This window comes from Alexandromys fortis, unplaced genomic scaffold (assembly GCF_014885135.2).
Source record: "Alexandromys fortis isolate MF-2015 unplaced genomic scaffold, M_Fortis_MF-2015_v1.1 scaffold_16, whole genome shotgun sequence".
In the NCBI taxonomy this organism is placed as follows: domain Eukaryota; kingdom Metazoa; phylum Chordata; class Mammalia; order Rodentia; family Cricetidae; genus Alexandromys; species Alexandromys fortis.
This window is the reverse complement of record NW_026067893.1, coordinates 5,307,289-5,333,970: the sequence shown is the minus strand read 5'-3', so window position 1 is coordinate 5,333,970 and position 26,682 is coordinate 5,307,289. Positions and strand designations below refer to the sequence as shown.

The window sequence follows — 26,682 nt, the reverse complement described above, 5'->3', positions numbered from 1 at the left end:
TGAGGTGAGTTTGAGAAGGAGAGTTGAACAAAGCTGTCGAGTGCTCTGTGTTCTGACCCCTCATTGTTTTATGATGAGGGAAATTCTGCTGACATTTTCATCCCCAGCCGGTTAAGGCATTAGAGGAACGCCCCACATGCCCTGCAGAAACCACACTCTCTCTCAAGCCTTAAAAACTAGTTCCTTTCCTGGGCTGGACTCCCCTGAATTTCTGAAGCACTGCACTTTTCTGAGTGTGTGTGTGTGTGTGTGTGTGTGTGTGTGTGTGTGTGTGTGTACATGTCCATATGCATCTCTGGTAATTTTCTTCTAAACTTCCATAATATTTTCAAATAGTCCCACACCAGTCCTAAAGTGTTGAGGGATGAGACAGCTGTGAATGGTGCCCACATCCTAGCTAGATACCATTGCAATTCAATTGCCCTCATTCTTCTGAAGTGTGCTGGCGTAAAAGCAGCACCAGTATTGACTCTGACCCAAAAGGATGCAAGGAGGCCTTGCTTGGTAAATCAGATTGCTGTCAGGAAGATGTCCATAAGGCTGTGTCGTGACAGTTAAAATATAACGGGACTGTAGTTAGCTGGGGCTATGTGTGGTCTCATCTAAGGTGGTCTTTGTAAAACTAAACTGATAGCATTATGGTCTTTATATGCATAGACAAGAACTGCATGCTGGGTGATTTTATAAAGAATGAACGTGTATGTGGTACACAATTCCTGAAGCTGAGACTACACGAGCTTGACATCAGCACCCGTTCAGTCTGTGTATGACCCTGCTGCACCGAAACAGGCAGAGGGCCTCACGTAGCATGGCAGAGCATGTGTGCTAGCTTTAGTCTCTTATTCCTCCCTGCCACTCACTCCTCATGGCAGCCCCATCTTCTAGACTCCAAATTCTGGCTAACTCCCAAGAGCCCTCACCTACAAACACCAGCAACATGAAGACAGGCTTCCAACTCATAGACTTTTGGGGAACATGTTCCAACCATAGCTGTAACAGACATCACCTGTAGAAATTATGTCTGATCCATGTCCTCCCACCAAGATAGGGCAAAATGTGGGCCAATCAGCTTGGGGTTTAGCTTGTGTTGTGTTGGCTGCAATAGTATCAGCATCTTCTTCAATGTGAATAGCAATGTTTTACCTGATATTCTCTTAGAACTGTGGCCTTGGGTGGCTAAGTTCACAGTAACTTGGTTACTTGGTGAGTGAGAGATCAAGGGGAAGACAGATGTCATGGAAGATGAGGAAGAGCGCATCCCTTGTCCCTGCAGAGGCAAATGAGATTCCACAGCCTAATTCTTCACCCACGTGGAGCACAGCAGGCCCTGCTAGGGCAGCTTCCGTTTAGTGGCTCCTAGCAGCAGACCTTGGTCACCAGGGTGGTGTTAGCCAGCTCTGTTTTGACAGCAACCCTGTTGAGGGCACACAGACCGCTATTGATCTGCTCACAAAGTTAGTGAACCAACTTCAGGTTGGCCTTCACCTTAAACTTAACTTGCTAAGAAAGTTTTTTAATTGCGACGGAACTTAAAGTTCCCTCTAAGAGTCCAGACAGCTTGCAATCACTTAAGTAATTCTAATTGTAAGCAATTATGGAAAGAAAACCCTTTTTATGTGTTAGAAAACTATTAGGAATTTTCCCATGCCTCACTAAAGTTACATATTTAGAAAACGTCCTGGCCTTTGAAATAATATTGCACATTGACTATATGTGGTGTGCATGTGATTCTTGCAGAAAAGCAAAGAACATTGGCAGAGTACGTGGATTGCTTTATTATATTGTTCAGTTGATAAGTATATCACTTAAAATGCTGAATTTTTCCACATTTCTCGCTGAATGGCCGTATAGAAAGTCAGTCTGTTGAAAACTCGCCCAGCCCATAAAGAAAGCACTCATTTTCTATCCGGTACACATGATCTGAAGCGACAGCCCGTTTGGTCTTTTAATCTGTGTGTTCAAGGCCAGGCTATTTATATGGGCAATGTTTAAAGCTTCTGTATAAAAGAGAGAAAAGAATATTTTATTTATTCACCGGGGTTTTTTATGTGCCTCGGAATTGCATAGATAAAGTATTGTCAAGCGCGTGGATCTGGGGAAGATAAAAGGTCTCTTATTTTATAAGGCTTTATGTAAGCCTTTCGAATGCACAGTTTTCTCATGGCTAGAATTTTAAAATAAAACATTATTTCACTATTATAAACCAGAGTCTGATGTAGGCATTTTTCCCTACCTTGAATTACATGTTAAATTATGCATTTAAGGTTTTTTTTTTTTTAACTACATTTTACCCTCTGCATTTCAACAGCTCCATCGTTGGATAAATTGATTTACCAATCCCCACTTTTAGTGTCAGGCAACCACTTAATGACTGGAATACTGAATATTAAGCAGGAGTGTGAAGCTGATTAACCAGCCTTAATAAACACAGAGTGAAAGGCATTACCTGGTTTCATAACACATCACCGTGAAGATGAAAAGTATTTGCTTCTTCCTCTTAGAGGCCTTTGCTAAGCCAGAAGCCTGAAAGGAAGGGCATGTTTGAACTCAAGGGCCTCCGGAGCCAAATGAGATTCTGGGTGAGCATTAGCTACTGCTAGCTTTGCCATGCCAGGCCAAGGCACAGCTTTCCCTGGCTGGAGCATTCCCAAGCTATCATAGCCATTAGACAGGTGGGGAATAAATATTGTAGAGTAGTGGAGCATTTGAAGAGAAGCTCCAGATCCGGGGGACTCAGTTTGGACAGGCTTCAGTTGGAGCAAACAGGTGTTCCTGGGAAGAAGCGTTCTCAGATGGCTGGGGGTGCCATTCTTTCACACATGAAAGTTCCCCTTCCCTTCTGCAGGAAAATTAGAATTAAATACAGCTCTTGTTTTTGAAATGGGAAAAGAGAAATAAAACCAGGGCATCAGGTTTTGGCTCCGCCTGGGTTTCCATCATGCAATCTAGGTTGAAGGAAGAACCTGGAGCCCGGGGTCCTTACATCTTTCCATCGTAGAGATGCAGGCATGATGGGTGAATGCAAAGACCTTCTGCCCCGTAGATGTACCTCCAGGATGTACCTAATAGTCTTTCCTCACGTTGGTCCTCTCTTTGCTCACCAAATAGTTGTTCTTGATCTTTCTGAACCCTGAAGCTAAGTGTTGGAAACAATGGAGGGCACAGGAAGGGCCTGCCCTCCAGATGCTCAGGCTGAGTCTGCTCGGGGTATAGGAAGGGCCTGCCCTCCAGATGCTCAGGCCGAGTCTGCTCGAGGTATAGGAAGGGCCTGCCCTCCAGATGCTCAGGCTGAGTCTGCTCGGGGTATAGGAAGGGCCTGCTCTCAAGATGCTCGGGCTGAGTTGTGCCACTTATACTTGGTTCGGACGTGAAAGCCAACCTGAGGGTCTGGGGAGACTGGGCAGGAACTAGTTGCTGACATCAGAACTATTTCCTTTTTGTAATAGAAGCACATGAAGATATAAACCACAGGTTTTATTTGGAGCTTTTAAAATCACACTTCTTCAACAAAGTATAAAATAATAAGTTATATTACGTTTTAATTTTTTTCTAATTCTTCTTTCTTGAAACAAACTGTTCCATTGATTTTAAATATCCCTTCTAGCCATGAATCTAGAGCTATATTATATGTTCTCAATAGTGTGTCTTTTCCTACTTGTTGTCATTATAATTTTTCATAATTATTAAAGTTCTAATAAGGATTCTTTAAACAAACATGTTACTTCTTAGGAAAAATTATCAAGAAACACATAACTACCAAAACATCATATAGCATCCTATAAATATCCACATTTTTCTTTTTGTAATTTTTTTATATTTTGAGATTATAAAACATAATTTTCCCATCCCTTTCTTCCCTGCAAACACAAACCTTCTCATATACTCCCTATGTTCACTTTCAAGTTATTGCCTTTTTTTAACTGTTGTTACCATATACATATATGGGAGTGCTGAGTACATTTATAAATACATAGCTAGAACCTGCTCAGTCTGTGTGACATTACACATGCTGCATGGTTTCGGGATTGACGATTTGGCATTGGTACACAGTTAGTGTGTTCTTCTCCCACTCTCGGCGCTCCTTAGTGTGTGTAGTTCTTTGTGGGGCTGACACCTCTTGACCTGCCCCAACAGCAGTCACCAAGCTGGCGTGTTGACTGGCTGTCCTTGTTCAGCTCATGTGTAGGTAGTCACGTTGGCGAGACTTCACGTGTGTAGCTTCTGACATCCCTGGTGACAGTCTCGCAGGAAACTGCCTGATCCTCTCACTCTTACAGTCTTGCAGCCACTCCTCAGCGATGCCCCCCAAGCCGTAGGGCTGGCTGAGGGGCTGAAGTGTATTGTGGAAGTAGGCCTTGGGTCTGAAGTTCACAACTCTGCCATTTGAATGGTTGTGGTCTTCTCCATCTATTGCAAAGAGGAGTTTCCTTGATTGTAGGCGAGGTATCTTTTATTCTTTCTGTTCCTCTTCTACAGTTCCCTGAGCATTTGGTGGTGACATCTGTGTAGGGCTGAGTGCTCCAAGGTCTCTTGCTCTGTGTAGAATGTCTGGCTGTGGCTCTCTGTATTTGTTCCCATCTGCGGCAGGAAGAAGATTCTCTTGGTGATGGCTGAGTAAGGCACTGATCTGCTTCCGTGGCTGGAGTCCATTTTAATTTCTTTATGTATCAGTCAAAAAAATTTATTTAAATGGAGCATGGTGGTACACACGTTTTAAGATAAAAGGAAAATGGACTAAAGTCCTTTGTACTCACACTGGCCCGAGATCACAACTGACGAAGCTTTGGCACCCTTCATTACAACGTTTTCCCAAGTATTTTACTTACAAACAACATATAACTTTATATTCTGATTTTTGCATTCATTATGTTGAAAATGTATTCATAGTCAGTAACAGCTGTAATCATTGCTCACGATGATTTACATAATATTCCCTCACTAGAATATTTCCGCGTGTTAAACCATCTCAGAGTTTCTAGCTCACAGCGATACATCGATGCTATGTATCTCTATCCATAGGTTATATTATCTTCTTAGTGTGGCATCTGTGAAGAGAGAATTGCTCATCTGGTTTATGACACCGTTACCCTCAACGGCTTAACTCCTAGGACTTTGTCGTCTACTTCAAGTGAAGATAGGTGATTGGGATATAGTGATTCATATGTAGGAGTGGCCAGCATTTGCACACACGTAACAGATGTGTCTGTACATTTGTTTATTATTTGGTTTTTCAAGACAGGGCTTCTCTGTGTAGCTTTGGAGCCTGTCCTGGAACTCATTCTGTAGACCAGGCTGGCGTCAAACTCCTACAGATCTGCCTGCCTCTACCTCCCGAGTGCTTGGATTAAAGGCGTGCACCACCACCGCCCTACTGCCTTTCTAGGACTCTATAGATGTTGATCTATTTTATTCTGGCCTTGAGTATTTTAGCTGAAGGATAGCCCAGGCAATGGCACTCAAGTGTGAGTTTATAAGTTTGTCTTTAGTTTTGTCACTTAGGGAACTGAAGTCAGTCCCCCCTTGGCCTTTCTGGATGTCAGCTCTTTCTCTCATGTCAGCATGGACCGTAGGGAACTTCAGTTCCTTTCATTTTGTCTTGAATTATTTCTTCAACTTCTAATGTGTGGTTTCAGGAACATTTGTGATTCTCACACAGGCCTGGTGTTTCCTATCTTCAATGTTTATCACTCACTTCAATCACACTGGCATTTTCTTCTCATCTGCTCCAGCATCACTGAGTGCTCCCTTGCAGCGCTGTTCACTCTGACATCACTCAAACATCTGTGTGCTCACTCTCCCCCTCCCCTGTTGTGTTCATGATATCAGTGTTCTCTCTTTTCCGTTGTGTTCATGGTATCTGTGCATTCGCTCCCCCACTTTGTGTTCATGATATCTGTTCTTTCTCTCTCTCTCTCTCTCTCTCTCTCTCTCTCTCTCTCTCTCTCTCTCTCTCTCTCTCTCTCTCTCTCTCTCTCCCTCTCCCTCTCCCTCTCCCTCTCCCTCTCCCTCTCCCTCTCTCTTCTGTTGTGTTCATGATATCTGTGCTCTCTCTTCCACTGTGTTCATATCTGTGTTCTCTCTCTACTGTGTTCATATCTGTGTTCTCTCTCTCTTCCACTGTGTTCATATCTGCATTCTCTCTCTTCCGTTGTGTTCATGCTGTTTGAAGTTTCTTGCTTGGTTCCTTTGCAGAACCTCTTCTTGGGTCTACAGATGGTTGGTGGGTTTATATTTATATCTATCTTGGTTCTAATTACCTTTGTCTCTCGCCATGTCTTCATTGGAGTGAATGAGGCTTCCTCTCCAGTGAGGAGACATGCCCATCTTGTGTAAACACCGTCATCTCCCTCACGTCACTTAGAGAACCAGACTTCCCGGGTTCAGTGCCTCGCGCCACATTTTCCCTGCTTCTCCTCCATATCAGTTTATTGTTTTATTGGGAATTCTAGATTGTTATTGCACACAGGAAAGAAACAAATTAGGAGGTGTGAAGAAAAAGAAATTAAAGCAACACCCTAAATACATCTTAAGCTGAAGCATCCATGTGAAAGCCTAGCAACGTCTGGCTCTTACAAACCACGTGGGGCTTTTTGTTATCTAATGGAGACTTTGAGGCATATGAGCCTTGACTTATATCTCTCAACACAGTTAATTTTTTTTGCTCTTCTTTTTTTTTCTATTGGGTTTATTGAGCTCTACATTTTTCTTTGCTCCCCTCTCTGACTCTCCCCTTCCCTCCAACCATCTCCCATGGTTCCCATGCTATCAATTTACTCATGATATCTGTCTTTTTCTACTTCCCATGTAGATTTGATCCATGTATGTCTTGTTACCTAGGTTCTCTGGGATTGTGATTTGTAGGCTGGTTTTCTTTGCTTTATGTTTAAAAATCACTTATGAATGAGTACATATGATACTTGTCTTTCTAGGTCTGGGTTACCTCACTCAAAATGATGTTTTCTAGCTCCATCCATTTGCCTGTAAATTTTAAGATGTCGTTATTTTTTCTGCTGTGTACTACTTCATTGTGTAAATGTAACACATTTTTCTTATCCATTCTTCAGTCGAGGGACATTTAGGGTGTTTCCAGATTCTGGCTATGACAGACAGTGCTGCTATGAACATAATTGAGCACATGCTCTTGAGGCACGGTGGAGCATCCTTTGGCTATATACCCAAAAGTGGTATTGCTGGATCTTGAAGAAAGTTGTTTTCTAATTTTCTGAAAAATCACCATACGGACATCCAAAGGGGTTGTACCAACTTGCATTCCCACCAGCAATGCAGGAGTGTTCCTTTTACCCTATATCCTCTCCAGCATAAGTTGTCATCAGTGGTTTTGTTCTTGGCCATTCTTACAGGTGTAAGATGGAATCTCAGAGTTGTTTTGATTTGTATTTCTCTGATGAATAAGGATGTTGAACATTTCCTTAAGTGTCTTTCAGACCTTTTAAATTCCTCTGTTGAGAGTTCTCTGTTTAGGTCTGTACTTCATTTTTTTTATTGGATTATTTGTTCTTTTGGTAACCAATTTGAGTTCTTTCCAAACAAGTGGAAGACTTGTATGACAAGAACTTTAAATCTTTGAAGAAAGAAATTGAAGAAGACACCAGAAAGTGGAAAGATCTCCCATACTCTTAGGTAGGTAGAATTAACATAGTAAACATGACAATCTTACCGAAAGCAACCTACAGATTCAATGCAATGCCCTTCAAAATCCCAGCAAAATTCTTCACAGATCTTGAAAGAACAGTACTCAACTTCATATGGAAAAGCAAAAAGCCCAGGATAGCCAAAAACAATCCTGTACAATAAAAGAACTTCTGGAGGCATCACAATCCCTGACTTCAAACTCTACTACAGAGCTACAGTACTGAAAACAGTATTGGCATAAAAACAGACAGGAGGACCAATGGAGCCTAATAGAAGACCCGGATATTAATCCACACACTTTCGAACACCTGATTTTTGACAAAGAAGCAAAAAATATCAGATGGAAAAAAAGAAAACATATTTAATAAATGGTGCCGGCATAACTGGGTATCAACATGTAGAAGAATGAAAATAGGTGCATATCTATCGCCTTGCACAAAACTAAAGTCCTAATGGATCAAAGACCTCAACATAAAGCCAGCCACACTGAACCTCATAGAAGAGAAAGTGGGAAGTACACTTGAATGCATTGGCACAGGAGACCACTTCCTAAATAGAACCCCAGTAGCACAGACACTGAGAGAAACAATTAATAAATGGGACCTCCTGAAACTGAAAAGCTTCTGTAAAACAAAGGACATGGTCAACAAGACAAGACAGCAGCCTACAGAATGGGAAAAGATCTTCACTAACCCCACATCAGACAGAGGGCTGATCTCCAAAATATACAAAGAACACAGTTCCTTTCTTGTGTGCAGTAGAAAACCCTCCCAGATTCTGACCATTAGTGATATAGACTTTAATAGTGTGTTCGGTTTTTCTTTTTTTCATTCAAATTTAATGGAATACTTTGATAAATGGGCCAGGCACTGCTTTAAACTGGATACTGTGAGGGACCTTTAAAGTTGCCCTCAATAAAGGGGCCATACAAACTACTCTGCAGCCCACCCCTTGGGCTGTATGCCTGGGTGGTCTTGTTTTAACTGTTGCTGTTTAATTATTGATGGTTTACTGACACAAGACGTAGAAGCCTTGGGGAAAATGAAATCCCACGTGCCAGTGTCTTCAGATGAGTCTTCTTTGAGGTTTAAGTGTTCCTTTCAGTGATAGAGAGAAGCAGGAGTTAGGGGACCATTCTACTTCTGCCTAGCCCAGTCAGCCACAGCATTCCTGGTTGGAGTCTGCCGATGCCTGTTGAAGCTGAGGCATGTCTGCTGTGTTCCATAATAGCAGCCCCACAGGCCTTCCTGCAAACAAGAGTCCTCCAACAATAAAGATGACTTGCCTACAGGAACTGATTGCCCCTGCTGTCCTGGTGAGTCAGAACATTTCTGAGAATGCCTTGCTGGGTATGGAGGCAGAGGAGATCCTTGCCCTCCAGGAACTTGGTTCCTGATCAGAGAAGGATCACTCAGAATGAATGGTGAGAGCGCCTCAGTGAGCAAGTTCCAGACTTGGGGGCTTACTGCCAGCTTGGAGCAGCCAGGTGAGTTTTATAGAAAACATGGTACTGGGGGCAAGGTGCCTGTTGCAGGTGCTTGTCTCTAAGTCTGATAGCCTGAGTTTTCTCTAGAATTTACATGGTGAAACGGAGAGATTCAACTTTTGCAAGGCCTCGGTTAGCACACCATGTCTCGGGCACATGTGCACATAAACACACAGAAATAATAGTAATGATGACAATAATAATAGTAAAATTAGAAGTAAAGCATAAAGAAAGGGTGGCATTTGCAATGGCCCTTGAACTGGAGGGCTATGCTTTGAATAGTCACGATTAGAAGGGACACCAGGCCAGCCAAACACTCTGAACAAAGATAGGGAGATAATCCTTATAAGGAGGCCACGGCAAGTGACTCTGATTGGCTGGTTTCTGTACACTCTGAGATCTTTGCCTTTCATGGTTGGCTTCCCCGTGTTACTGTAGAATCACGTCGGTTCCTATCAGCATCAGTGTTTACTGAGCAGGTACTCGGTGTTCCGGACAGTGAGGAGGCACTAAATACTCTCATGGTTTTGTGCAGCCCATCCATTTCTCTTTCACATGTTCTTGTCCGTCCATCACAGTCACGCTGTTCTGCAGAGAATTATAAACAGTACGACAGGCCATGTATGTAGGCAGCATGGGTTTCTGGGAAGTGATACCATGTCGTCCCGAGCTAAGGTCCCAAGCAGCTATGCTCTTATCAGGCTCCACTGCGATGCTGCCCTTGCCTGGCGCTGGTGTGGCATGTTTCTTCAGCTCTGCAAATGCAGCCTGAATCTCCTGCTTGCTAAGTCTGGGTCAGTGTATGGGGAGGAGATCCAAGGCTTCAGTCGGAAAGACTCCAAGGGTCTACACACCAGAGAGCCCGGGCGGGCTGGACTGAAGTCTGAGTCCTCCCTTTTGACGGAAGCAGCATAGTCAGTCTGCAGCTGCTGTTGTTTGAAGCCAGAGCTGCTTTAATTAGACAGGAAATCCCAGCCCAGCTTCCTGTGAGGGAAAGCATGTCAAGGCCTCAGCTTTCGACAGTTTTCGGAATGAGAGTCATATTGGTTTCTCCGTGCTCACCTGCCTGTTAACCAAGTTCTCTGACTTTTATTGTCCCTAGCTGCAAATGGCCCACAGATGGCCTGGAAGAACCCAGCCCACGGCCCCCATCAGCGTGATTTAAAGCACTGATGAAATACTTGCACGCACCTGGCAGAACTCACAGGCCCAGACCTTTCAGCTCTGTGAGGAGGAAGTATGAACGCTGTCCACACCCCTGACTGGGGAGCAGCATGCAGCACGGAGTCCTGGCTAGGATCCCTTGGCATTCTTTTCTCTTCTGATTTTTATTTTTTACACATATAACAATCAATGCAGAAGGGAATATTTTTAAAAAGAAAAGAAAGAAAAATACTGCTATAACCCAGTATGACTGCAATTATCCACTTACTCTTTTTTTTAACCATTGATGCATATGTTGACATTTTTCTTTATGTGGTTCTAATTCCAGTGTAAACAGAATTTTACATTCTGGCTTTTTCTTTTTAAGTCAACATTATAGCTTGCACTGCTAACACTACTTTGATATTGTAGTTAGTGGAGTCTTTGACATAAAATGATTATGACATTCATAGGGGCTCGGGAAAGCCCGGCAGCATGTGCTTGGCATTTGTTGGCTTTTTTGGAAAATACAGGGCTGTCTGAGCGCGTCTCAGAGATCTGCAGCCTGTGTGTGAGAAGACCCTCTTTTAGGTTGGGTTCTGAGACATGCCTGTCCTAACCTAGACCTTCCATAAGGCCTCATGCATATATCAGTGATACCTTGGACAACACTGTGCCAAGAATGTCAGTGTTCAGCACCATCTCACTGGAAGTTGTAACTAGATTTGACTGAAGGATCTGGTGTGAGCTTGCCAGGTGGCAGAGTGCATTGCCATTGTAGACACCTACTGGGTCTGAGGCTAGCCAAGCAAAACTGGTCTGTGCCTCAGGGGATGGGTTCCAGAGGAGGACTCAAGGATGTGATGAGAAGGTGTGTGTGGTGGGGGATGCTGGGCAGCCAGGGGGCAGTGCCGGAGCATTTTGCTCTGATGCAAACTTGAGTCTTCCTGAGCTTAGCCCTGGGGAAGATAACAAATGAATCCTTGTTATAGTTTATTTTCTTCAGCAGCTGCAGTTTGTTGTTTTATTTTGTTTTAATTCATAGCATCTGCATAATTTTCAATTTATTTACATACAATAAAATTTGCCCAACTTAAGTTTTCTGTTAAATGAATGTTGGAAATTAGGTACAGTTGTAAAACTACCATGAGCCAGGGAGATATAGAATAGTCCATCACTCTGCTGCTCCCCACAACTCCATCACACTCAGTGCTGTCCTCATCCTGACCCAGGCAGCTGCTTTCTCACGGCGGAGTTTTGTATGGATGGAATTAAACAGCATGCAGTCTTGGCTATGACTTCTTTCATTCTGTAGAGCTTTTAAGTCCACCTGTTTTGTCACATGTGTTAATATTTCATGCCTTTTAATTACTGAGCAATATTCCAAAATAGGGTGTCCTAAATTTATTTACTTACTGCTAAGTGATGGGTACTACAGACTGCCTTTGGTTGGAGCTAGTGTGAACAACGCCACTGTGAAGATTTGTGTGCACACCTTTGTGTAGACGTGGGTTTCTTGTCTCTTGTGTAAATGTCTAAGAATAGGGTTAGTGTGTCATAGGTAAATACATGTGTAGTTTCACAAGGACGACAAAGTTTGCGTTTCTGTGCCAAGATAGGAGAGTCCTAGTTGCCCTTCACACTTAACTCATTATCCAAGTAGCATTCTGCAGCTTGGAATCTCTGAAATGGTACCTGGCCTCCTGGTCCCCATAACTCCTGTTCTGCTTCCCTTACTTGTTGCCATGACAAAATCCTTGACCTGAAGCACATAAGGGAGGAAAGCTTTGTTTTGGCTTATAGTCAGAAAGGAGCCAGCCCATCATGACAGGGAGTAGGCGAGAGTGTGAGGCAGCTGAACACATGGCAGCTGTGTTCTAGTCGCCATGAACAGATAGGAAGTAAGGCTATACATTTCGGTGTCAAGGCCCACTCCCAGTGACCTACTTCCTCCAAAGAGACTCCACATCCTAAAGTTTCCACAACTTTCCAAAACAGTACTGGGAGGCATTTCACATTCAAATTACAAGACTGGTTCATTCTGCTGGCATGCTGACCACTACTTTCTGTATGGTCATGGCCTCAGCCATTCATGAGTTAGCAGCCGCAATTTCATATCCCCAGTATCCGCTGCAGGGAACTGTGCTTAAGAGCTGGGTCCATGGGGATGAGAAGATTGTAGCTGCAATGGCGGTCTCTTGCCAGTGATGCCCTGTCCAAGTAGAGTTCTGTGCACGCAGTATGTTCACCTCTAAGATTCAAGGTGTCATTCAGCAGTTTGTGGTAAAAATAAAATTATACAGACTATGCCAAGGCCCATAGAACACACAGTACAGGGTCTGGAGTAGCCCAGTGAGTCTCCATAGTACATATGTGTGTATCAGAGTCACCCCACACACCCCACACACCTGTGCTTCTACCCCAGCTTTGCCTATGAAACCCAGTCATTAGGGCTGGACACCAAGATGTACATTACCTAAAAGCAATGTAACTTTGGATAGACCACTCAACCTCTCTGGCAGCTAGTTTATCAAACAGCCAAATCTAGCACATTTGGTTCCCACAGCTGTTACATTCTTGCTGAGTCAATGCAGAGATGGCTGGGGATTATACCTGTTCCTGAGAGAAGTGTTACAATGAACCAAATCTTAGCTGAATTTTACCATGCAAGCGGGCTCCAAACCACTGTGCTCACCTTGCCCTCTAGGCCCGTCAAAGTCCCCCTTCCTAAAGGACGGAAGAATGGCAGCAACTTACATAAGAGATTCCGTTGAGACTACTGTGAGAATATTCTAGCAATGGAAGTCAGCTATGCAACTAGAAACTCAACGGGTCCCTGAGATGCTGATAACCTTTCTGCTCATGCGGTGAGCACGCTAATGACGCTATTTCCGTCCCTTTTCTAATGCATTAGTTCATCATTATTAGCCACGCTAATTAAGAGTAACTAATTAATAAGATAAAGAAAGCTGCCACACAGTCTTAGCTGCCTCTGGAATTCTTCTCTTCAATTAGTCTTTCAAACACTCTCTAAATACCTGCAGGAGGATGTAGTCGCCTTCGGTCACTCCAGTCAAACACTCAGCACCCTAGGGTGCGGATTAAAACTAACGAATGCACAGGCACTCTTAACAGAAATGCTTCTGAGGATAATTGCCGTGGCACGCACCAGTTCTTCATATGAAGGTCCAATGTGCTGAGTTGTCAGAACTTTGCGTCCCTTGGCCTCCACCCGATGGAAAGTTTGCAGACACCCCAGGCATGTTAGAGCCTTTCCTCCTGTGGCCTCAAGGAACACAGTGGAGATTTCAGCTGTGTAGCATCATGGCTCTGTCGTCTACTCCATGGGTCAGCCTCATTTCCCAAGCCTCACTGACTTGAGAGCCACCACCACATAAATATGTGTGTGTACATATGTGTGTATACATGCACATATGAGATATGTACATGTTTGTCTCTGTACAATGTATTTCCTTCTTTCAGTGTTGGGTTCAAGCCAGGCTGCACTCATGCTAGGCCCGTCAGCGCTTCAGCATCCGGCTACCCTCCCTGCCCACACATGTTCTTTTAAATTCTGAGAATCTCCGACTTTATCACATGGTGTTGCCCATGGAGTCGTGGTTTAATGCACATAACCATCATACATTAAAATCAACGCATAGTTCCAAATCTGCAGTAAAATGTCTAAAGGATTGCTGATTATGTCACCTGAGACAAGCTCCTTCTGTCCAGTCTTCACACAGCCTGCTCGGGACCTTGGCTGTGCTGTCCTTGTTGGGTTCCTGGGCTGTCTCCCCACTCGACACTGGGGCCCTGGGGGGCAGGGACTGACTTTCATCTCTGCATCACCCTGCCAGTGAGTCAGGGACGTGATATGCATCCAGTAAGTGTTTGATGGGTGAATATCTCCCTTGTGAGCCCCAGCCAATGCCATTAGCAAATACAGATATTCGCTGTTCCTCTCTCTGATTCCTCACCTCTGATAAACTCTTGAAGTTCAGAAACATGAAAGAATACATACATAGGTATCCAGCGTGAGAAACTGCAGTAAGGCTGGCTTGTCAACTTCATTTCATGTGCTGAATTCCTGTTCCTCTCATTCCCTCATGTTAGGGGCATTAAATGACATACAGGTGTAGACAATTCTGCTAGAGTTTGGCGTAAATGTCAAACCACCTACCCAAGGTAAAATAGAAACAGTGAGAAGGCAGTATACTCTCATTAATATGAGTGAGTTTTTACTTCCAAACCCCTTTAAACAAAGTAGGTGATTCCATTTAAAAGTGTGTATCGATCTTATGTGGTTCTCAGAGTGCAGACATTGCAGAGTAAGTCAGTTGACCGAAGCGATGACCCGATGTCCCACCTGTGAAATATCCTTAGATTATACAGAAAGTGGAACACAGGAAATGTTTGGGGTCTACCTTTCCAAGATTTCCACAAATGAAAAGCCTAAATTTAGAAAAATACTTAACATGATGCTTGCCTTGACCCTCTTCGCATGGTATTTGCAGTTTTTACTCCATGTTGAAGCGTTTGTGTCTAATTACAGAAAACAGCTGGGGATTTCTAATGTGGGGTTGATTGATTCTGTGAAGCGCTGCTAAGGAAACATGTCCAATAGGAGGAAGGGCACAGGACCATCTAAATACATAACGTTCACCTCATTTTCTTGAGCCTCTAAATGGCACTGCCAGGACGAGGGAGGTTGGGGCTGTCGCTCCGTTGGCACAGCACTTGCCTACCATGCCCAGTGCCACACAAACCAGGCATGGAGTTGCACCCCTGTAATACCAGCACTTGGGAGGCAGGAGGGTCCTCTGCTGCATAGCCAGTTAGAGGCCCACCTGGAATACTTGAGACCCTTTCTCAAAAAAAAAAAAAATAATAATATGAAGGTAAGAGGATAGAAGGGTCTGCTTCTGGGGGGAGGGGGACTCTGTTCTTTCAAATTATTGGTGTTGTTCGCATTTATTTCGCTTTTCCCCATAATAGGTATGGTTGTTTTGTTCATAAAACCAGAGGCAATGCCAAACCCAAGGCAAAGTTCCAACCTCAGTTTGGGACATTCAAATTGGTGCTATTCTCTGGCAGATTCTAAACATGCTCAGGTTTAAATATGATGCCAGATTATTGTGTACACAGTGGAATCTTTAACTGGATCATTGCTGGGGGGCACTCTGAAGGAGCACAGTGTGCCCCCAGGTAGGCACTGCCCTCAAGTCCCCCTCACCCAACAGCTGGGCATGAAATGCCCAAGGCTGTGGAAGTGGGAAAGCTGAGTCTCTAGAAAAGACTCCACATGTGACCCAGCCCGTGAAGCTAGCAGTGATAACTTCAGAGAGAAAGAAGAGGTAAACTCTGCCTCTGATCGGATTCGTTCATTTGTTGGTTGGTTGGTTGATTGCAGCCGTCCTCAGAAAAGTTTGGTTGAAAATACAAATCTTGAAATGTCATGTACTGTAGGTAACTGTAAGGTGTGCCCTGGGAAGAGTCCAGCAAGAGCCCCTCCTCCCCATGAAGTCCCATGTACTGTATGTAGCTCTATAGTGTGCTCTGGGAAGAGTCCAGCAAGAGCTCCTACCCCTCCCCAGCCTCCAGTAGGGTGTGTTCACTTAGGAGCCACCGAGCCGCGACTGCGTGAGTCAGTGGCACAGCACAGGGAATTGAGGAGTTACCTCCGCGTCTGTGCCTCTACTGCGGCTACTTTGCTACTTGGGCTTCGAGCCTTTCCGTGTGCTGGACTGACTAACAGATGCCACAGGTTCTGTTCCACGATCGTTTATAATTTTTACAGTAGAAACATTATTCCTGAGCCTGGTTGGCATGCGTTTGGGGACACATCTCTATAAAACACTCTCAGGTTTCAGCTCAGTGTTAACAGAGAAGAAACTGGTTGCATTCTGTATTTGGGTTTTACAGTTGTACGTGAAATGGCTTAACAGTGAAGAAACAGTGTATTCATGGAACAGACTGTGTTGTTCATATTAAACTAAATATGAACTCGTTGTTAAATATGAACTCATTGGCAACTTCCTCTTGCTTTCTTTCTGATCAGATTCTCTTAACTTGGGCTGTGTCTTCCTAAGCAATGAAAACAATAAGCAGAGCTGTGTCCGTGTGTCTCTAGTCTGCCCTGTCCGTGTGTCTCTAGTCTGCCCTGTCCGTGTGTCTCTAGTTTGCCCTGTCCATGTGTCTCTGGTCTGCCCTGTCCGTGTGTCTCTAGTTTGCCCTGTCCGTGTGTCTCTGGTCTGCCCTGTCCGTGTGTCTCTAGTTTGCCCTGTCCGTGTGTCTCTGGTCTGCACTGTCCTTGTATCTCTGGCCTGCCCTGTTCATGCATCTGGAATGTGGATGGCACAAGCCATTAAGTGACAAAGCGAAAGGAAGACACAGTCCAGGGACCCACTGAGCTCTGCTGTAGAGCACCTGGCAGGGCCACAGATTTGTTTCTTTCTCTGTGGGTTTCATTTTGTGATCTCCAAGCAGGTGATGGGGAAGGCAGGGTTTGCATTTTAATGGATGATCAGGTTGGTTTTTTTGTAAATCCAGACTAGCCAAATACTTTTTCTAGTTATGATTAAATATTGTTTATACACATCACTGGTTAAGGAGAACTGGCCTCATTAATTAGCACTGTCTGGGATATGGAATTTAAATACAAACTGTGGATCCTCTCCTTTTATTTATTCTTTGAAGTTTTTATTTTCCTTTGTGAGTATGCATGTATAGGTGTGTGGGCATGTTCATGTGTGTGTGCATGCATGTGCCTTGCATATGTGTGCATACATGTGCCTTTGTGTGTGTACTTGTGCCTCAAGTATGTGTGCACATGTGTGTGCATGCACGTAATATGCACATACAAGGCCGATGGCGGGTCTTTTTCAGTCTCTCCTCTTTATTTAGAGACAGAACTACTCACCTGGTGCTCACTGATACTGCTAGACTGGCTGGGCAGTGAACCCCAGCGTCCTCCTGCTCTGCTTCCCCAGTACTGTGTTACAGAACACAGCACTATGCCTGGCTTTTACACAGTTGTTGAGGACCCAAGCTCCAGTGCACACGTCTGCACTCTACTGACTGAGCCATCTCCCCAGCTCTGAGCTTTACGTTTTTCAGAACAACACTTGATTATATGTATCCTTCAGAAGAGAAATGTATGGACGTAAATGGGTGTGTTGTTTTATTTTGTAGCTTTATTTCATCGCCAGAAAATAAAATAGATAACCTGAGGTATTTTCTCTCTTCATGTACACTTACCTTTTACTCTTCCTCACACTGTAGGAAGACATCTAAATGCCCTTATTCTTGCCTGTTCTCATTCTTTCTCAAAGTTTCACCAAAGTTGTGTGTTTTATATCTACACTCAGATGACTCATCTTTTGGAATGAAAGCTTCCAAAAGCAATGTTGCTTCATAAGCTATACTGTTTAATAATAATATTGTCAGACACCTCAAAGCTAATCTCGATGACATCTTACTGTTAATAAGAACTGCCAGAGATCCCTGTTGTTCAATGATCTGCCTATTTTATATATGCCCATTTTAAAATGGAAAACAAAAACCAACTGTCAATTCTAGACTCAGGTTGCATTTGTCACCTGGTGTTGCAGGGTGACACTTTGTGTTCTCACCATCTGACTACAATTTGTCCCTGGTCTCTGCTGCCATCCTGCATAAGAAACCTTCAAGTCTGAGTGCCTCTGCATTTATTCAATAACATACACATAAATTCTTCATGGTCAACTCAAGACATGAAGACAGACGTCTAGCTCCAGTTTTGTGAAGTTTTTCAGTTCATTGTGTTAAGTTGGGAAAACAGAGCTATTGCTTAGCAACCCTGGATTAGGCATAAAATAATTGAAGGTCCCAAATGAGAAACACTTGTAATGTAATATGTCCTAACACTTGCTTTACCACATGGCTTAGCACCCTTCTGCTCACACATGGTTAAACACATGTTTGAACTGATGTTTTAACACCCGCCTCCCACATCTTTATGCTCTTTGTCCACATATGCTAGACCATGTGCTCTGATACTCCTGTGGTCTGGGGGAGGAGGGCAAGCAGGGTACTGTCTGGGGTCTCCTTTTCCAAAGGCTCGTCTGTTAGTGGCCTTCAGTCAAAGATCAGTGCCTTATTGATGAAGTTGCAGTCCTTTTGGCTAGATGGCACAAACAAGTGTGCACTTTCAGTCCCTCTGGAGATGAGCACAGCCCTGGACCGCTGTCAGTGCCCTGCTGATCGCTGACCTCCTCAGGGCCTTCAACAGGTGGCTGCATTTTGTCTCACAGTATTGTTTTGCACTCTGGCTAGTCCACTTAATTTTTCCAAAGACTCGAGCTATTCAGCCTAACTCAGGCCAGCTGCAGAATTAAAAACAAGGCTTGCATCTCAGCCACTGGCTCAAATTCTCTGTCTGTCTTGACAGTTTCGGTACAGATGGCAGCTACCATCACTTAGAGCAAGGGAGTGTCTCCTTACTCTCACCGCATAGACTTACCTCTGTGATGTCTTCCTTGGCTTGAGCAGAATACAGTAGATTTGGTACCTGGAAAGAAAAAAACCCTGATTTGCACAGTTGTGGTGTCTGAGAAGTCCATCGTTAAGGTGCGGGCAGATGCAGTGTCTAGTGAGGGTCTACTTCCTAGTTGACCGGTGACGTTCTTATTGCATCCTCACACAGCAGACAGCAGAGGAGATCTTAGCTGTGTGCAGTCGTAAGTAACAGGATTGTAGCAGCCTGGTTCAGCAGAGCTTTATGGCCTACAATATGTCAGATGTTTCTTTTTTGATCCCTACTAGAGTGGGAAGGAACTCATGAATCCTCTCTTAGTTAGGGCTTCTGTTACTGTGAAGAAACATCATGACTTCGGCAACTCATTTCACTGGGGCTGGCTTGCAGTTTCAGAGATTTAGTCCATTTCCATCATGGCCGAACGTGGTGGCATACAGACAGATATGGTGCTGGAAAAAGAACTGAGAGTCCTGCTTCTTGATCCACAGACAGCAGAAGGGAAAACTGTGTACAAGGTGTAGCTTGAACATTATGAGACCTTAAAGCCCAATCCCACAGTGATACACTTCCTCCAACCTGCTCCAGCAAAGCCACACCTCCTACTAGTGCTACTCCCTATGGGCCAAGCATTCAAGCACATGAGTTTGGGGGGGGGCGGTATTCCTATTCAAACCTCCACAAATTCCATTTCATGGAATGGCATACGAAGACGGCATTAGAACTCTGCTAAAAATCATAAAGACAGTAGGCAATGAGGTTAGATACTGAATTCAGGTCCCCTTACATCTAAATCAAAATGTTTCCTGCTATGTGATAAGGTCAACTCTCGTAAAGCATTTAAGAAGATGTCTGGAATAACCCCTCCTATCACAGAGTGTACAGAGCAAGAAAGGCGTGGTCAGAAGTAATGCCTTTTACATTCGTGAGAGCCTTTGAGTCCATCTAAGTCAAGGGACTTATATTGGATCCTCTTGCTTACTCATCCCAACATCCCATTTGACAGGTGTGGAAACTAAGGCCTTAAATTATAGTAAACTCACTCAAGTCACATAACTAATAAGTGGCAGAGCTATGGTTTGAATGCAAGCCTGATTCAAAATAAAACCCAGCCCCTTAACCATTACTCATTGGCTTCCAACCAACAACAATAAATGAGCTCATAGACAACCACAGTGATGTCAGAAGGCAGCGTGGGGAGGAATATATTGTTTCCCTGATCATTCCTGGTTGCAGAGGTTTGGGATTGGATTTCCCATTTTTAACATTAGAGAGTGAAGCAGTGCGACAAAAGGTAAAGTTCCAGATACTGTGGGAAAGCACTTGCCAGGAGCCTGTGCCTCTTACCGGTGGAGCCATAGCATGCATGCCCGGTCCTGGCTGGGGTCCACACAAGCTCGGCTTTGCAGGTTAACTTGTACTTCCAGTTATTGGACATAAGAGTCATATATGCTTTGAGACTTTGAGTTTCCAGGAGTACTAATGGCTGCTTAATTAAATTGCTTAAAAAATAATTCTACCTTATTGACAGGACTCTGAAAGGTCAAAATGGAACAAATTGTGTAAAGAATGATACCCTTGAGTTTGGCCAGTCAAGATGGCATTTTTCTTAATTGTACAGTAATTACCCGGCCTAATTCCACAAGTGGCTTTAAAGATAATTTGAAGGTGACTGGAATGCTTGCACTCACTTTCCATGTTAAAGTGAAACCACTGGATGCAGAGACCGGCAGAGACCGGCAGGCAGACATTTATACACAGCGAGCCCCGCCAGAAGGAGCCGCCTGTGGATGTCCCACTTGTAGATGTAAGCAGGGGTTAGTGATTACTTGGAATGGCTGGAAGACCCCAGAGGGAAATTTAGGGGGCTCTTCATTCCGTTTTGCCCTGGAAATAGAATTGTTAGCACCACTACCTGGCAACGTCCAAAAGCAGGTGCAGTTCTGGAATGTAGGAAGTCTTCCTTTGGTTTTGTTGTATTTTAGCCGCATTTTACTATGCTGAAGTTCAAGATCAAATCAGTGCATTTTAATATATTCTTTCCCAGATTTCCAAACCTCTAAGCACAAACTCCTCAACCTTCACTTTTCTTGCCTAGAAATCTAGGTAGCACTGAGCCAAAATCTGAACTTATGAAGTGAGATTATACTTGATTAGGAACAAAAAATATCCTACATCCAGAAGTGCAGATGTGCACAGCAGTCCTGGGGGGATGTTGGTATTTGATCTCTCAGTCTTAAAGGTTCGTGTTCCCAAGGTTAAGAGATGCAGAGAGCCAACTTTTATTAGTAACTAATGCTGAAATTACTCTGGAGATCCTAAAAGTATTACATTACAAATCACTCAGCTTTGGAAATCCTATAGCTCGTGGGTTGCAGATATCAGTGGATGAGAGAAAGGGGCAGTAAGGGAAAGCCATCATTATGAGCCAAGTCTGTACCATTGCAGCGCAGTGGGCATTCCTGTCAGGGAAGACAGGAAAGACTGGAGTCACATGCACAGCTGGAAGAGCCAGGAAGCAAAGGCTTCGTTGTGGGGGGGGGGGCACGGACTTGGGTGGGGACCCTGCAATAGGTTCAAGTTGGGCTGTGCTGTCTTACTGCTCTTCTAGTGTTTGACCTCATGACCTGGGCAGGATGTTTCTATGAGTGGAGTAGCCTCCACTCTGAGGAAAGCTAAAGCCTAAGTATTTATAACACGGTATCCACCAACAAAAATGGCTGTCATGGGCAAGTACAAAGAAAAGACCAGAGGCATTGCTCAAGAGACGGCCTCGTTCTTCTTCCTCTTCTTCAGAATCCAACCTTCGCTTCCAACAGCAGAGAGTGGTTGGATAAATCTGTGTTGCTTCCAAAAGTGACCTATGACAGACAAAAGTGTACCTTTTCCACTTCTCCGCCGTAGTCCTGTTGTTTGGTGTGTCTGACTTCGCTGTGAGCTCAAACTACCCCTGGATGATTGGGAGATGTTCTCCTCAACCTTTCTATTTTGAAGTATTTTTAAGGTGAACAGAATGTATGGTCTTTAAAGTATTGCTGAAATTTGGGATGTGATACCTAATATATATAATCAATATACAGGGTATGTATTTATATGTGTATATAATTGTAGGTGTATGCTGTATTTTGGATGGGCAACACAGAAGTAAAATACAAGAAAATGAAATCATATGTATACATAATGTTATATATCACATCAGTAAATTGAAAGTCAGGCCATGGCGTCTAAACTTTGCTGCCTCCCTCCTCTCTGATGGTATTTTTCAGATCTGGGGTTTTGGTCAATACACTATGGAATACAGAAGTAATTATTATTTAGGTAGCTCAAAAATAGCTTGCCGAAACTGGTAATGAGAGTTAGTCCAGATATTCTGTCCAAAACCCTGCCAATTAGTGTTGAGATCTTAAAGGTCCAGCTCTAGATCTTTATTAATATGTTAGGTTTATTAACATATTCTATATATGCATCACGTGCCTGTCTAATGCATCATATGATGTTGTATAATTATGCTGCTTTTAGTTTGTTATACCAAGGTCTGTTCTTCAGCCACTTTAAAATTCAGAATTACTGTTTAGCTCATAACTAATAACTCATTAGGAAGCTGTTCCATGTACTCGAGGTTACCTCTAAGGCAATCCATCCTTAACAATAAACTAGAGAGATCCTTAGCTACTTGACTGTCGTTGACCAGTTTAAATATTTAAAGTGACCATCTGACCCTCTGTGTAAGCACTCAACAGAAAATGAAAATAATCTTGTGTACAAAGCAGGAGGAAGAAATGTTTCAAATAGTCTTTTCTACGCGAGGAAAGCATCCAATAGGAATAATCAAATCATCAAATCCTTAGTTATGCAGAGATGTGGATATGCTCATGGTGACAGAATATTACCTTAATAGTCTGTTTTCACCCTTTTTTTTTTTTTTTTTGGTTAGTTTTCACCAAACCAAAAATTTAAGTATGTGATTTACAGTAGTCAAACTCAGATTGGTTGCTAAGCTTCATAATAATTCTACATTCCTATCTTTTCTGCTGGTTCTTTAAAAACAACTTCTGATTTGTTTCTGTCTTCCCTTCCAAAATGATGACAGGTTGAGAGTTTTTTTTTCTTAGTGTCTTGCTTTACCCAGATAAGTGGAACATAGTCAAAATGATAATGACACCACCCCGTGGTTACTCTGCGGCATTTCCCCACATTATTTCAGCTTTGTCTCACTAGCGAGTAGGCAGTTGGATCGCCTGAAAACTAACCGTGCATGGTGATGTGGTTCTAGCAGTATGGCTTAACTTGAATCTGTTTAGTGTGTGTGTGACAAATAGTGCTCTTACTGTAGGACACAAAGACATTGGTGGTGTGGACACAGATGTTTCTGGTCCAGGAGGATACAAGGACATTGGTGGTGTGGACACAAATGGTGATGGCCCAGAAGGACACAAGGACATTGGTGGTGTGGATGCAGATGGTGCTGGTTTAGGACACAAGGACATTGGTGTTGTGGATACAAATAGTTTCTAGTCCTGCAGGACATGAAGATGAGATCATGAGGTCATTAGGAGCTGCTTGTGTTGGCCAAGGCTCTTAGGTCCAGGAGGATAGACTCATAAAGAAGGAGGTTTGTTAAAGCCTTCTATGGGAAATTCAGTGATGCCTTATGGATGTAATATTTCTATGAATGGATGCATCCTCAAAAGAGTCTAGTCAGAGTGTCTGGGAGAACTCACTGCCTCAGTCCTGCCTACGTGGTACCCATGACTTTAGGATCTAGACACCGTGATGTTTACAGAGCTGTCCCAGAGGAACACATACATGCACGCATTCTCTTCCGCATAGCTGGTTCATGCCGATCACATCTACTTTCCGAGTTTACATGTTATCTACTTGGCAGAGCCTCGGCTGCGATGTAGAATGCGGTTCCAAGAGAGCTAGGACTGCAGTCCTTCGCGTTCTAGCTTGTCAAAGAACGCTGCAAAAAAAAAAAAAAAAATCAAATTTCCCTTGGAAGAAGTCAGTGCACGAACCTCAGAGGAGCATAAAATAGTGCTGCTAAGCGGCCTGTTCAGGTTAGGGTTTTGAATGTGGAGTCCCCACCTCCTGAGAGCATGCCTTTGAGTAGCTTCAAAGCTCTCCCAGCATCTTCTCAGGAATCCTGCACCATGGAGGCCACCAAGTCATTGTAGCCATGGGGTAAAGAACTGGACACATTAATTACTCTGCAGCTACTTTATTTCATTTGACTTCAAAAACAAAATTAACAGTAGCAGAAGACAGAGGTTGCACGGGGCTGTTAACCAGTGGGTGCTGGTTAAGTAGCTGTTGTGCGTCTGCGTTAGGCCTATTTCAGTGGCACGGAGCTTTCAGAATATCCCACCTCCCTGGGGTTGGTGCTTTAGTATTTCTCCTTGAACCCAGTCTCTAAGGAGAAAGACACGATTGAGCATCTCGAAAATCCCAGTCTCTCCTGGGGAAGTGGCTCAGTTAGTAAAGCGCTTGCTGCCTGAGGAATGGGGCCCGAGTTCAATTCTCAGAATCCGAGTTCAATGTCAGGGCAGTGGCAGGCACTTGTGATAAGCAGGCACTTGAGATAAGCAGATCCCTAAGGCTCATTGGCCAGCCTTACCTATTTGGCGAACTGTACGGCAGTGAGAGATCTTGTCTCAAAATTTAAAGTGGACAGCTCCTAAGGATGACACTAAGGTTGTCCTCTGGCTTTCACATGTTACACGCATGTATCTCCCTCCCCCCTCCAGAATGTCCTGAAATCCAAGATACCTTGAACATGTATATGATATTATAAAGGTCTCAAATTTTTTACTTTCAGATTATAATTGTTCATCCAGTAAGTTTATGCAAATATTAGAAGACCCAAAAGTCTCAAATTCTAAAACACCTCAGGTCGCAAGTGTTTTTTTGATAAGGAACACTCAGCCATAACTGAACACATCTTAATTTTTGTAAATATTTGGGTGGATTTTCTCACAGACTCTGTAGCGTACCACCTACTGTATTACTGCATCCTGAACCCTGACTAAGTATCCAGTCCTGCCTGAAGTCTGACTAAGTGTTCCAGTCCTGCCTGAAGTCTGACTAGGTGCTCCAGTCCAGTCTGAAGTCTGACTGGGTGCTCCAGTCTCACCTGCACTAAGGAGAGTTGGGCTTTTACTCTCACTCCGGCACTTCATCAGCTCCCGGGATGTCCTGTCTTCTCTCCATGTGTCACATATCAACCCCAGGCCTGTTCCGTCATCTCAGAAATAATCCAGCAGCACAAGGCTGTCCCCTCACTGTAAGCTCTCCCCGTGGACTCGAGTCTACCATGTCCTTCCAGTTATTCAACTTTAGAGCCCTTTATTTGCGTTAGGTTTTGGGGGTGTTGTGTGTTTGCTTGTTGTGTTGGGGGGGTTGGGCTTTGCATTATCCTTGATGCTGTTGGGTTTTTACAGCACAGGGACAGAACGTAGCTAACCTCTTCCCAGGAGGCGCTATCTCACCTGGTGTAGGGCGAGCTAACCTCTTCCCAGGAGGCGCTGTCCCACCTCTCTGTCACAGTCTTATTCAGAATGCAACAAGCATGTTGAAGTACTTGTAACAAAAGAGAAATTTAAGAACTATTGAAAACCATGACCCTCTTCATATCGACTATCTTGAAAATGCAGAAAGCCATAAAAAGAAAATACATTAGAATACAACCTGCCCTTCTGACTCAGCCTGTTGACTCACCATCAGCATTTTTATTTAGACTTTCCCTCTTTGCATGTAAACAATTGGACATTTTATTGACTTTCAAGTCGGGAAACAAACGTGTCTATAATTTACTCTTGCTTTGAATAATAATTTTGAAATTGTTCTAGTGTGGCAAGTGGTACATTTTAATCCCGGGTTTGTTTGAGATTGGCCTCGTCCGCAGAACTGCATTTTCCTTGTTCACTACTTGCAGTTGCGGAACCCTAGAGCAGAATGATGACCATATTCTTGGTTGCTCTCTTCAGACTATGGAGCCTCTATTCAGGGTTTCTCCATGCAACCCTGACTGTTCTGAATCAAGGCTGGCCTCGAACTCAGAAAGATCTGCCTGCCTCTGCCTCCCAAGTGCTGAGGTTAAAGGTGTGCACAACCATGCCTGGCCTTCACCTTTTCACCCTTTTTCTCTGGTGAAGTTTATTTAAGTAAAGGAGTTGAAGCATCCTTCAGTACAAAGAGTTTGCCTTGTCTTCTGTCAGTTTTACTGTGACTTGCCCAGAGTCTGTACCTGGCATTCTGACATAAGTTGAGTGTCAGGTTTATGTGTGCAGGTTACCTTGATGACAAATGCCAGCATATACTTAGGATGTCTGTGGGTAGTCCCATTGTTTGGGGTTTTTTTTTTGTTGTTGTTGTTGTTGTTGTTGTTGTTGTTTTATCATCTGAGGTCTTATATATTCTTACATAGAAGACTGTCCCCCAAAATGGAAACATCTGCTTGAATATTTTGTGCTGTGCCAACTCCCTCCTGTCTTTGTTTCATTCCGATCAGAGGTGTTTTTAAAGGAATGCGTCCTATGCTCTCTTTGAAGTACTAAGCAACATTTTTAACAGAAGAGTCACCAGATATCCCAAGTGAGAGCTGAAGAAAGCTGGGTCACGTTGCACATGCATCCCCGCTGGTTTGCTGTGAGCTTTCCCCTTGGCATTCAATATTCTGCTGCAGAGTGCATGGTTATTACACGGGTCATGGTAGTTCATGAGCACACGTTCACAGCTACCAGGCTTGTGTAGTCAGCGTGGTGGCCGGTGGTCGATCTCTATAGGAGCTTCCCTAGAACTCAGCCTGGGAAGATGAGAAAGGAGCCTTCACCATCTCTCCAGAGTGTTCCTTCCTCCTTCTCAATCACCTCCTCTTCCCTGGCCTCCT

General features: G+C 43.8%; 1 protein-coding gene across 3 annotated transcripts in view; it reads left to right on the top strand.

Annotated features, from left to right (window-relative positions):
* Vti1a (vesicle transport through interaction with t-SNAREs 1A) overlaps positions 1-26,682 on the top strand; it is a 313,675-nt gene that overhangs the window by 201,204 nt on the left and 85,789 nt on the right. The window lies entirely within an intron of this gene.